The sequence below is a fragment of the Nicotiana sylvestris genome, chromosome 9 (assembly GCF_000393655.2).
Source record: "Nicotiana sylvestris chromosome 9, ASM39365v2, whole genome shotgun sequence".
NCBI classification, from domain to species: domain Eukaryota; kingdom Viridiplantae; phylum Streptophyta; class Magnoliopsida; order Solanales; family Solanaceae; genus Nicotiana; species Nicotiana sylvestris.
The window spans coordinates 34,548,642-34,554,174 of NC_091065.1; the positions used below are offsets into that span (position 1 = coordinate 34,548,642).

The window sequence follows — 5,533 nt, forward strand, 5'->3', positions numbered from 1 at the left end:
GTTGTGTTAGAATTATGGTAGTTGGCTTGCCTAACTTTCACGAGTAGGCTCCATCGCGACTCCCGAGGGTGAAAAATCCGGGTTGTGACAATTTCTTTGCCCGCAAACTCTTTCATCGTCTCCGATCAAAGAGGGGCAGCTGTTGATGATCAATTTTTACCCTCCTTTTTAAAATTAAATTATTTATGCTTAACAATTTGCAGTAAATGTGGTAAAATAGTTTTTAACCAATAATACATCTTTTTATTAAAATAAAATAGGAAATACTACCTTCGTTCCAGTTTATGTGAACCTATTTCCTTTTTGGTTCGTTCCAAAAAGAATGACCCATTTCTAAATTTGAAAATAATTTAGCTTAAATTCTCAATTCTACCCTTAGTGGGAAGTTTTTATAACCACACAAATATTGTGGACCCCTTTTGAGTTGTTTAGGACCACAAATTCCAAAAGTCTTTATTTTTTCTTAAACTCCGTACCCAATCAAATATGTTCAAATAAATTGGAACAGAGGGAGTAATAATTAATAATTTGTATTAAATATTTAAGAATTATATTACTAATACTATTTCGGAATTATTAAAATGACCGTTCTATTTTAATAAGCAAGTTTTACGATTAATTTAATAAATTAACCTTTGATTTTTAATTATATCATTATTTTAATTAATCTGATATTAGATTTATAATTTAATAAATGAAGTGATTAAATATTTAGTCACGGTAATTTATAATATATTTGATGATTATATTTTATTACATTTAATTAGACTTAATTAAGTGTAATTAAGTTAATTTTTAAAGGGATTAAAAGCTCAAGAGGCTATAAGTGAAATTAATTAACTAAACTCAATGTGGCTATGAATTAAATTTTGTTTCAGTTGATTTAGCCTAAAATACAAGCCCAACACAGCTTGACCTGGTCCGGAACCAACCCTCTCTATCCAAGCTAGCAATCCTTGCCTTCCTCTTTTGACCATTCAACAGGCACCACGTCACCCGTCTGACTCACTCACGGAGAAGACACAAATAGATCCGGACCGTTGATTCAACTCACCAATGCTCCGTGTTTAATCTCCATTTTCCTCCTTTATTTAATTTTGCTGAGACCTCATCTCCGTCGTTGGATTATAGGGATCCAACGACCGTATCTTTCTATAATAAAAACGTTTCATTAAATCCTTATGACTTGAATTATCAGGACCGTTGATCAAATTCTCCAACAGCCCAGATCCCGTCTCGCATTTGTAACCCACGGACGACCCCCCCTAAACCTTAATCACTTTCCCCCAATGGCTGCCCCCATTTCCCAGTTCTCTCTTTTCTTTCATCATCATCACCCCCATCAGTCGTAAAACAATGCACAAATGTGTGCAAGGTCACAAATCTGACCTCAAATCATCTTTTCTGTCCCTGCTTAACGGCTAATCTCACCTGAACTTTCCCCCTTCGTTACCCTAATTTGAATCTCCAACCCAGAAGCCTTAAACCTAAAGGTGGAACCTAAGATTTCATATGTCCTTCCTCTGTTCCGTCGAATCGAAGCATGCATGGTCATAATTTATAGCTTCAACATCATTATTCGATGTCCAGAGGTCAAACGCAGTGATCTCTGGATATTAGGGTTTGACTGTTAGTCCAAAGGTTTCAACGGTTGAACTCCTCGTGCTCAGGTAAATTCTCCATTGTTTTCCCCCTTTGTAGTTCTCTAATTTAACTTGCTTACTATCGTCATCCACCCAGTCGTCACTCTCCACTATCTGTTCGAACTTAATCAAAACCCTAAGTGGCTTGAATTCCACTATAAATAGGAAATTCAATGTGTCTACCTAACAAACACAAATACAATTAACATCACCGGCAAATATATTGAAAGAATTAAAAAGTTCAAGTTTTTCTACTAAGTATTATGTTCCAGTTGTTTCTCCCTAATTTCTCTTTTCCTCTTTTCATTTCTACTCGAGTTCAATCTCTGTGAGTGGATCGTTTTTGGTTTGGACTCCTAAACGGCTAACAATTGACTCTTATTTGGTTTCCAGCTCTGCAGAAGGTCAGTGTATACTGTGACCCTGTCTCTATCTTTTAGTTAAGCAATTTTGTGATGTTTTTCTTGTCAATCACCTTTCATGTATGATATATATCAGTTGTACATGACTATATTTGTTATATTCTGTTTGTTGTATGCCATTTTCACTGTAGAATTGATAGTTCCTAATAAATTGTGTTGTTATCTGATCTATGTTTCATTTCCCATAACTTAGCTAGATAAAATATATTCATGATGTTGATACTCTTCTGAACAAATCATGTTGAACCTTTTATGATTAGTTGAACTAAGCCTTAAGTTAATTCTATGTATGCTCTATCTATGTCGGTTAACTGATAGCTATACTACTATATTTAGTTAACTTAATCGAGCTATACTCTTAAACTTCTCCTAATGTCCTATTAAGATTTCACATCTGATGCACTGTGCTATACTGATCCTCACACTTGTGATGTTATACCACATTGTTTTGGGTCAATAAAAATGATTCTCATTACATATCATGTCTTACATTTGACCTATTTGCTTTGATGATCTTAACTGAATAGTTTGTTGTTGAAACCATGCTTGTTATACATATAAAGATTCATGCAAGTCTATCATTGTAGTTTCAACTCATAGGAAGGACCAATCAGCATAGCCATCACACACCCTGCTCACTTGTTGTGTCCATATCTATCATGTCTCTTTTGTTTTATGATGATGAACTCTGTAGTAGTGGCCATCTAGAACCTTATTGTATGTTGGTTTATTGACTCTTAATGACCTCTATGCCTGTTCTTATATTCATCATACTTCTGTTAGTCCGGTAATGCCATGAACCTTTACATGCTCTTTAGTTGAGAAAGTTTCATGTTTAAATTACTATGTTCTTTGCTGAAAATTTCTCTTGATAAATTGAATCTTGTCTGCCTTAATAACTTAGAAACTTGAGTGAATAATGTTGAACATAAGATCTAGAAATGGGATGTTTACTAGTGTAATCTGGTTAGTAAGAACACCCACATTTAAGTAAACTCACTAAGATCTGTTTGCCATGTTCTCACCCACTAAGAATGAACATCCCTACCTACTGTCTCATATTTGGTTGATATTCTTGTCTATAAAATAATTAATAATAAATATGGAGTTGTGTGGAAACCTGACAGACTACAACTAGATATCATGCTATTAGGTTTGAACTAGACTAAAACTGACATTTCTACATATATTGATATCTCTACTGGTTGTTATTATCTTTGGGAAGCCTAAACAAGGCTGTTAGTATAGGTATTTAGTGAAGTAAGGTCTCAGCCATGTATATGCTTGCTGATTGTTCTAAAGATTACTAAAATGACCTTGGAAGTACTATGAATCTAGTCAAGAATCCTAAATGTTAAACCCTCAGTAGAATTAGTGAAACTACTGCATGTTTCTCTTTGTCACCTACTAATACTTAGATCATTTAATCAGGCACCTCTGAAAATGAATTGGTTAAAGACAACACTTGTATACTGATAATATGCCACTAGCCCTCTTAGTTTATAACTGTATCTTAGTAGTGATGCTTCAGGTTTTCTAATGCATGCTAGGATCAACCTTAAGGTCTTTGATGTTATTGGAACTCTATTAATCTACCTACAGTGATTCATCTTTGTGCTTAGTGTTCTTATAAGGGGGTCCTAGGTCAATATTGTGATTGGTTCTGAAATGATCATGTCATGTACTCTAACAATAGTGAAATGTCCTCTGTATCTGTTTGATTCAAGTTGCTAAATTGCTATATGCTTGAGCCTCTTAAAAGTTTATCAAGAGCCTCATGTATTTATTTGTCTGCATATTGATTACTAAGTTAACACTTTATTTGTGTATGAACCTTTGTGGAAGAGTGAGAGAATGAGTTAGGGTATTTGGGTTTAAAACTTGGTTTGTGGTTGAGGTACCCCTGTCTGACACAAGCACTACTCAGGGTCCATGAGACCCTTGTGAACTTTGAAGTGCCCGGGGTCCAAAGAGAGATTTTATCCATGAATAAAGTTTTACTCTAAGCCTTTGGTCATTGACTCTTATTAATCCTTATAGGATTACCACAAATGAGATTAGATTCACCGTATTCTCTAGAATTATTATTACTTTGTTGATATTTTATTTTGCTGTACCATATATTGATTTTAACTAATTATCTTCTTTATTTTTTCGTGTGCATGTTTGAATTAGGCTTGCGGAGTTTATCGTAAACTCAGGCTCAAGCTTCAGCTTGGTTGCTTTTACGCTCGCTGGAGTTCGTTGCTTGTGTGAAATCTTTTGGGCCGAACTACACACTGGCCCGATATCAAGAGTTCATACACTTTCCGCCCTCTCATTTTTTCTTCAGACGTTAAATCTTGTTAGTTATTCTGTGTATGTGTAATGTTACTATTGGATTTTGTTTAATGTTTTGTTTGCTTAGGAGACATAGGCAAACCAATACTTGTAGGTAAAAAGGTCAAGTTAGATTATATGATTGCTTGCTTTTCGTTACTCTAATACATTTGAGCCTTAATAGTTTAAAATAGTCTTTCAATAAATAAATAGCTTACCTATGTTTTCCACTTATAACTTCAGTGATTGTAAGCTTCTTGGTAGATTCAAAAACGAAAACTAATTCTCTTTGGAAAATCATCAAACGGGTCACATAAAACACAAATATTGCTTTCAAAAATAGTAAAGGCAACTACGCATAGCCAACCTTACAAATGAGCTTGAAACATAAGGCCTTTCAACAAATAAGGTATAATCATTTTCAACTAAGGTATATTTTAGTAATTTATTATTCATTAAGTTATAGAATCTCACAAACAAATATCATTCTTTTCAAGAAGAAATACACAACCTTTTCCAAAATAATGAGCTTTCAAACAAGACTTTGACATTTTTTTTATAGATCTTACTCAGTAACTCTAGCCACTAAATAACTAAACTATAGATATTTCTTTCCCTGAACCTAGCCTAAGTTTAAGGAGCTATCACACGTGGATTTTAGAGAATGCTTAACATCTTCTCTTTAGAATAACTAGAACCCTTACTCGTAACTCACCGTTTAGCGGGCCATTAGGATAACAATCTTACAAACACATAGGTACCTTGATATACCTTAAATATTAGGCGACGATTCTCCTTTATCAACATCAGAAGAACCGCTATTTGTATTTTATTTTGACCTGTGCAAAACAGGGTGCAACAATGACGAGGTTCGAGCCATAGGATACTCACTAGCAAATATACATATGCCATTCATGCATATACATAACAAAGCAATGGAAAAAGGTACAGTACCGCATGAGAATGTACCATGAAATAGAGATTTAAACATGAATCATCCTATCTCACCTATCAAATCAAATGCATGTAACAAACGCATTAAGTAGCATTTTTAGAGGATATTGTCACGCCCCGAACCTGGGCCTCGACGTAACACGGCACTAGGTGCCTGACTACATGTGACCGAGCGAACCAACTGGTTGGCTGAAT

General features: G+C 34.6%; 1 long non-coding RNA gene across 1 annotated transcript; it reads left to right on the forward strand.

The window, feature by feature from the left end:
* The first annotated feature begins 1,910 nt into the window (after positions 1-1,910).
* Positions 1,911-4,549, forward strand: LOC104211334 (uncharacterized). The gene is made up of 2 exons (XR_707105.2): positions 1,911-2,047; positions 4,241-4,549. It is a non-coding gene; the product is annotated as an uncharacterized lncRNA (long non-coding RNA).
* The last annotated feature ends 984 nt before the right edge of the window (positions 4,550-5,533 follow it).